Consider the following 8,643-nt stretch of genomic DNA (forward strand, 5'->3'; position numbering starts at 1 on the left):
AGAGGCCATGAAGTGCTGGAATTATCTGCTCCTGAGCACAAATGGGAACTTTCACAACTCAGCCCAAGCCTGGTGGGTGATGCAAGCCACTCAACAACCACATTATAAGAATATCATCTGACTGGTGGCGGAATGCCTCCCCAGTCAAGTGAGGAGAAAGGATGTTTTCAGGGTGTCACTGAGGTGCTAAATACTGTCATGAATAACACTAACCCTTTATGACTCCATCCCCAGAGACCTCCAGCAGTGTCTGAGGATGGACTACAGTGCAAAGGAAAGGAAAGCTCCCTTTGCTGACTGTTGCCTTGCAGCTCACTAGACAGACAAGTGAAATATACATGATCTTGTGCTAACGACGACGACATTATTCTTGGCTTTCACAGCAGCCTCAATTTCCTTTTCTTTTCTCTATATACATTAATTATATGCTGAGAAAATCAAAAATAGACTCTCAAGATGAAGCTGCAAATCACCAGCACCGAAATAGCCCTGGAGCAATGAACAAAAGGGAAGACAGGATTTCAAGCAGTGACTAGGTGTTTCCAGCATTTTCCCAGGAGCAGGAGTGGGGTCGGGGCAGCTGCTGGCAGTCTCACAAGGAGAGAGCCTCCTCCAGCAGCCATGTACCCACCAATTGGAAGTATTTCCATATTTTTGCAACTAGAATACTATACCACTGGGTACCTGGCTAAATGTCAGTCCTATGTGGAGGTGTTTTCTACATGGTTCTAAAATGGACCCATTCACCACCAATGACTGACTTACATGTTGGAAACTTGTTCCTAGAGAATTCTAAAACCATGTTTTTTAAAATTCAAACTATCACTGAGATTTTTTTTTTAACATGTAAGAATGTCCTTTTATAAGTCAATCTTGCTTGCTATTTAACATAAATATGTTAGGAGGTTAATTTCAAGTGAAATTAAAAACAAAAACCCACTAAATACTCTCAATAAGCAAATCCTCTCCCATCTGGCTAAGATTCTAGGATGTTTGGCTTTGTCTTGTTAAGGAAAACAGAGCAGGTTCCCAGAACAGTATGTTGCTAGGAAACCTTCCAAGCTTATTTATCTTGTGCCGTGGCGTGATACTGAGCATCCACCTGCGACTGGTATACCATGGACATGGGGAATGGGGGAGGAGGAAGAGATGGACAGCTGACATGAAACTCTTGTCATTTATGAGGTAACCAAACAGACTTTCACTTTTAAAATTTATATATTTTTAAAATTTATATTTCAGTACAAAATTGATTTATTTTAGGGTATGGAATACTGAAGCTTGAAATCTCTTATTGGAGAAAGAAATAAAGACTCTTTAGTATGTGGCTTCAATTAAAAGAACAAAAAGTCACTAAGAATTACTACACTTGAAATGGCCTAGAAGTAGGTGTACTTGGAGACTATGTTAAGAGCCGCCAGTCATTTTCAAAGTCTCCCTATTTTGGGGTCCTGTTCCACCAACTGTCCACCTTTTGACTTTTACACTTCCTAGTTGGCTAAACTCGGGCTATGTTCTCAGAGAATCCACAGTGTGTGAACTGGTGTCAAGCATTCACTCATTCTAAATGGCATTTATTAATAATAGCCAAAAAAACAAACAGGAAAAGAAAGGATATCCAGTCCCCCATCAAGACAACCCTTACAAGTGTGACAGCAGTCACCAAAGTCACCAGCCAGGGTTTGACATTTGGGATCAGACAACTACCTTGAGGGGAGGCAGCAATGAAGAAAGAACCAGTGTTTTCACCCTTCAAATTGTTTATGATGTTTAGAGATATTTCACACTGTGCTTGGCCCTGAAATTTAAATTTCTAACATAAATATCCAATTATAGAAATAGCAAATTGGAGCTGGCAGGACCTTTGGAGATGTCTGTCTGGTGCAATCCCTTTCTTTAGGATAAAGAATTGAACAAAGGCAGCTAGAGCCCTGAGGTCGCATTCCTTTTCCTGATTGGCCACAGCAGAGCCACCTGGAGAGGGTCTACGCCTCTCTGGCCTGCACCCTGTTGGGTCTACATCTCTCCTGGGGTTTGGTATACCCCTCCCTGGCCTGCCCCACACCTCCTGAAGTCAGATCTTCCTCTCTCTGGACTGCACCTCACCCCCTGAAGTCAGGTCTACCTCTCTCTGGCATGCTCCCCACCCTCTGGAGTTAGGTCTACCCTTCTCTGGCCTGCACCCTGCCCCTTGGAGTGGGGTCTACCCCTCCCTGACCTGTACCTTACTCCCTCCTGGTCCGGGGCCACTCTCAGGTACGGTGCTTCCCAACCCATTCACCTGAATCCTACTTCAGTATTTTTGCCATATCCATACATATTTTACTTACTGTTTGCTAAGGATTTTTTCTCTATACAAATTTTTTTACACAAGTTTATTTTACAAGAAAGCAGTCGATTTGGAAGTTAGAGTCAATACAGGCTGACTAATTGAGAGAGGAGGACGAAAGACACCCATTAGGCAGACAGTCAGGGAGGGTCCCCAGTAAAATTCCCCCATTTTGCCCAAAGAAACAAAGCTGTGAGTTCTGGACAAAAGCCCATACCCATTCTGTTTTCATGCTTTCTCCCTTTTTGCATTCCTTTTCCTGATTGGCCTCTTTTCTTTTCTTTTTTTTTTTTTGCAATTTGAGTTCTTTTTTTTTTTTAAACTTTTTTAATTATAAAGATGTGGGGTACAATTCAGGGTTAGGTATACAAACATTGATTATGCAGGTACCCGTGTTGATGGACTGGCTCCTTTTCAATCCTCTCCCCAGTGGCCCTTTACACTATCATGCCACTATTTGGTCCTTACTACAGACCAATTAGGTTAGTGTATCTTCAATTCCTACTGCCTATCTTATTGCTGACCAATTAGGTTAATGTATTTTCAATCCCTACTGCCAACAAATCAGCACATACCTCCCCATTTTAAATCCATAAAAACCCCAAGCTCAGCTCGATTTCTGGCAACCCACTTTCAGGTCCCCTCCTGCTACCAAAAGCTTTCCTGTTGTTTAATAAACTCCATCTCACTCATTCCTCAGTGTCTTATTCTTCTTGGTCGTGAGACAAGAACTTGGGATTCTCCAAACAAGAACTGTAACTGGAAGAGCTGAGAGCTGTAACACTCCTTGCAGCTCCGTGGCTGTTGACATCTTGGAGTTCTCTGATGCTACCACATTCCACTCTGGGGATTCTCAAGAAAAAGCCATAACTAGAAGAGCTGAGAGCTGTAAAACTTCTTGGCGTTCTGCCGGCTGTTGGCATCTCTGAGTTCTTGGGTACCACTGTGTTTCCCTCTTCAGATGCCAGTACATCCTTGGTCACCATGTGGGTCTCAGGCTGGCAATGCAGCTCTGGAGACTGCAACCTAATGGTCTCCTAACGAGTCTGCTTTCTAATCACTAGAGCCTTTTGCCAGCTACTTTACTTAAGAAAATGAATTTTGCAGATGTGATTAGGGTTAAGGATCTGGAGATAAGAGATTATTTTATTTTAGATTATCTGGGTGGGCCCAGTAAAGTTATATGAGTGATTAACAGAGGAGACCCTTCCAGGACTTCACTCAAAGCAGCAAGACTACTACTGCAAAAGGTCAAAGGTATTCAATAAGGCTGGCTTGGAAGTCAGAGGCAGCTTCCACACTTGAGGGAATGCTGTGACCTCCAGTTGCTGGGAAGGCAAGGAGGGTTCTCCCCAAGAAACTCCAGGGAGGGAAGCGGCCCCACCCACACCTTTATTTTAGCCCCTTGAGACTCACATCAGATTTCTACGGAACTATACAATAGAAAAATTTATGGTATTTTAAACCATTGCATTTGTAGTTATTTGTTATGGTAACACTAAGAATCAAAATATATTTTAAATAACTACAATTAATTGAGCTATCAAATGTTTACAAAAAAAACTCAGTTGGATGTCTTAACATTTTTTCTGAAAGCAAGATAAAAACTCCCCTGCCCTTTATTTTATAACCAAGTACAAGTTATGTCAATATAAAATAAACTGTCAGCCGGGCTCGGTGGCTCAGCCTGTAATCCCGCACCTTTGGGAGGCTGAGGTGAGTGGAATGCCTGAGCCCGCGGGTTCGAGACCCGCCTGGGCAGCGAGACCTCATCTCAACAATAAATTAAAAAATCAGCCGGGCGTGGTAGTGCGCGCCTGTAATTCCGGCTACTGGGAAAGCTGAGGCGGAAGGATCGCCGGAGCCCAGCAGGTCGAGGCTGCAGTGGCTGGGAGCGACCACTGCACTCCAGTCTGGGCGACAGAGTAAGACTCTAACTCAAAAAATAAATAAATAAATAAAAATAAACTGTCACCTGTTAACCCTTGTGTTATAAACACGGAATACCAACGTAGGCAGCAGCAAGCAAGAGATAAAAACAATTCCACGCCAGCCAATGCACAGATTCACTCTGTCCCTTTCTGTCTCCTCTTGCAGCTCACTCACAGCAACTGGCTATGGTACTGTCAGGAGCAACATCCACTGATATTTGCTGTTATGTTTCATTTTATTTTGTATGTCTCTGCAGACCCTCTAAAATGATTTCATAACCAGTAGTTTAAAGGACACTGCACAAAACCAAAAGGGTCTCCCCAATATTCCCATGATGATAATACTCAGGGGTTCTAATTCTAAATCACCTGGGAAGTTTCATTAACTCCACCCCTGGTCACCAGTACCCTTACCTGCCACTGACAGGTGAGAGTGGGTCCTCCTCAGCTGTTACCAGGAAATACAGAGAAAAGAGCCTAACAAGCTTAAGGCAGGGGAGTGGCAGGGGAAGGGTGAGGGAGCTTAAATAGAGTCCTTCAACACCAGGAAAAGAGAGAGCAGATCAGTACTCACTTGTCTTACTTCAAGGTTAATCAGACCGCCTGAGGCGTGGGAGGGGAAGACTGGAAGAATACACCCAAATTTTCTCCTGCCCCAAGTTTGCTCTCTTCTTTTTAAAGTGCAAATTTCAGGCTGGGAGAGGTGGCTTACGCCTGTAATCCCAGCATCTAGAGAGGCCCAGGTGGGAGGATCACTTCAGTCCTGGAGTTCCAAGACCAGCCTGGGCAACACAGCCAGACCTCGTCTACAAAAAATTTAGCTGGGCGTGGTGGTACACATCTGTAGTCCCAGCTACTTGGGAGACTGAGGCGGAAGTATATCCTGAGCTCAGGAGTTTGAGGCTGAAGTGAGCTACTGCATGCCAGTCTAGGTGACAGAGTGAGAACCTGACTCAAAAAAAAAAAAAAATTGTGTACATTTCTTATTTCTATATGTGACTCTGATAGATTGAATATACATTAATTTTGCTGTATATAAATTAATTTTAGATAAATTTGCCTCAATAACTTTTATCTCGCTAATCATATCAACCAAGGTTATCACCCTATTTTGTATTTTTACTTTCATTATCTTATTTTGAATATTTATTAATAGTTGAATTTCAGATACATGTTATTTCTAATAAACATATTTCTGCATTTACATATCAGATTTGGTTAGGTTTCCTGATCATCAAACACAATCTTTAAACATTTATGAGCTAAAGTGTTTTTCAACACCACAAATCTTAAGCTCTGGATAGTAATTAATGGAATATTAGAATTCAAGTAACAAAACTGAAACGCACCTCCCATACTAAAGGAAATATACACAGAACAGAGAGGAATGGCACAACATAGTGGAATACTCAAGTTTTTCACATCTGGCCTGTGCTCTGCAATGTACATGGCATGATCTTTGGCATATCCTGATTTTATGAAATAGTCACCAGTTTTGTGAGGAGCTGGTTCTGAACTTAAGCAGAAAAATGAACCCAGGTGCACCAGTGTTTCTCAAGGTAAGGTACTACAGTACTGGCATCTTGGATGGAAGGACTTTGGGTGTGTAGACCCCACCCCCCTTCTAATCCCTGGCAACCCTACCATCTCATTGACTAAATGTCAGCAGTGTCCTCCTGTTATTGTGACACACAGGATGTCCACACACCTTTCCAAACTGAAAGTGGACGCTGAGGGCCGGAAAGCTTGAGGGGAAGATGCTTGAGAAGACGCATTTGTACTAAAAACCTGAAAGCTGCACTATCAATACTAACGGGAGGGGCCCGGGCCAGCATGCAGGATTCTCGGTGCTCAGTGGTATATTCCGTGGCCACTTCCCTCTGCTCTACTATTTATCAGCATTAATTGGCACTAAAAAAAGTATGGAATTCCTTTATGTCGAAAAATTTCCTGGCCATTTAAAATCGATAACTTGGTTGGGCTCGGTGGCTCAGCCTGTAATCCCGCGTTTTGGGAGGCCAAGGTGAGTGAATTGTCTGAGCCCGCGGGTTCGAGACCCGACTGGGTAACTTGGCGAGACCTCATCTCTACAATAAATAAAAAAAAATCAGCTGGGCATGGTAGCACATGCCTGTAATTCCGGCTACTCGGAAGGCTGAGGCGGAAGGATCGCCGGAGCCCAGCAGGTTGAGGCTGCGGTGGCTGGGAGCGGCCACTGCACTCCAGTCTGGGGGACAGAGTGAGACTCCAACTCAAAAATAAATAAATAAATAAATAAATAAATAAATAAATAAATAAATAAATAAATAAAATAAAATCGATAACTTAGAAAAATCTATATTTAATCCTTTTAACAATTCTATGGTGATCTTACAAATAAACTGAAGCACTAGGTGCAGTGGCTCATGCCTGTAATCCCAGCACTTTGGAAGGCTAAAGCTAGAGGACTGCTTGAACCCAGTAGTTTGAGACCAGCTTGGGCAACATAGCAAGACCTTGTCTCTATAGAAAGTATAAACTTTAGCCAAACGAAGTGGTATGTGCCTGTATTCCCAGCTACTCAGGAAGCTGAGGTGGGAGGTGATCACCTGAGTCTAGGAGATCAAGGCTGTGGTGAGCCGTGATAGTGCCACTGCATTCCAGTCTACACAACAGAGTGAAACCCTGACAAAAAATAAAAAGAGCAATAAATATAAACTGAAGAGGCAACTTGCTCAAGGACACACAGCTGATATACAGTGTCAGACACAGGTGTGTTGGCCTCCAGAGCCTGCCCTCTTTAACAACTTTGCTCCACTGCCTGGGACCAGATGATTAAGAAAAAGCGACTGAGGAAGCTGACAATCTCAACATAGTGCCAGATACATGTCTAATTACCACACAGTTTCATAAGTGCAATGACAGATGTTTCTAGAAGGTACAAGGTGATCAAGAACAAAGTGTGGGGTGGGGGTGGGGGAAGAGAGAGAGAAGCACCTCAGTGAGAAGGATTTTCATTATCATAGGTTATGCCAGCTTCCTTACCCAGTTAAAAACAGCATTTCCTCTGTGCTCAACTTTAACGTTGGGACAGTCACTTCTAAGAGTTATTATTCATAGCTTGATGAATCTGCTTCTTTATTTTTGGTACAAAAAGATACAAAACTATTGGTGGATGCAAATGCTGGTAAAATAAATCATTGTTTTTTTTTTAAATGCTGACACTGTCCAGGTTAATAGCTTCTAAAGTAAAGATTCCTGGTGCTCAGGAGTTCAGATGCCTAACAAATTAATATAATAAGCCAAAGGTACCAGCCATCCTGTACTATTCATGCTCACTTCAGATAACATCTTAGGATAAAAATAAATTATCTCACCTAATATATGGACAAAGGAAAAAAATAGATATGAAACATTCCTTGGAAATTTGGAAGATGAAAGGGGCTGAGGGTTTCTAAGTCCGAGTTGCAGTCACTTCTTCTTTTCTTCTTTTTTAAAGATGTGGAGTACAATTCAGGATTAGGTATACAAATGCTCATTATGCAGATACCCTTGCAGCCACTTCTGCAAGGCCTTGTCAAGACCTGGCCTAGAAATGAATCAGAGGTAACCGGAATTCTAACGGTCAGTTTGCAATGGTATAAAGGACTTGGGAAGAATTAGACAGAAAGGAATCAAGAGAAGATGTCTATCAAGAGGAGGGATGGTGGCACAGAGGCTTCACTTAATTCTCTTAGTGGTCAGCAAAAAAAGTCACTTTACTTTCTGAGCTTTGAGCACTAGGACGTGAGGGAACACATTAGTCAATGGTATTTTAACCCATGTGGTATTTACCCCATCTGGAGAAACCCTTCAGAAAACTTAAGAGCCTGTCTATGACTATTAGTTGTATTCTAATACTTAAGGAGCATATGGTTTGAAGGGTGGGGACAAAAAAACATAGTTCTTTCTTGCTGCAATTCTAACACAATCCCAAGGGTCACAGACATCAGATCATGAGCACATCTCCTAAATCCACATTGACATACAATCTATGTGCTGCTCGTGCTTTTACCCCATCTAACATGTCTGGCTCTCCTGGTCACTCAGATCAGTGGTGTACACACTTGTGGCAGGTTCCTGGACTCAACCATGAAGACTGTAAGCCATGAGCCACTTTCTAATGTTCATGGCTCACTCCAAAAGGTTGTGTGCTCATCAGTGCCTATGAGAGTGTTTAACATATTGAATTCTACTTTCTTTGTGACATTCTAGTATAAGCTGCCTGATCCCAATGCTGTGGCAACTTTAAAAGACTTGCATTTTATGGAAGCTGCCTACCTGTTCATTTCTAACTCCTCATCTCCAGTCCTACACATCTCAACTTGGATACTCTTTTCATGGAACTTGGCACTTCTGCCTTAG

Source organism: Carlito syrichta, unplaced genomic scaffold (genome assembly GCF_000164805.1).
Source record: "Carlito syrichta isolate Samal-C Ts95f unplaced genomic scaffold, Tarsius_syrichta-2.0.1 Scaffold313789, whole genome shotgun sequence".
Taxonomy (NCBI): Eukaryota; Metazoa; Chordata; class Mammalia; order Primates; family Tarsiidae; genus Carlito; species Carlito syrichta.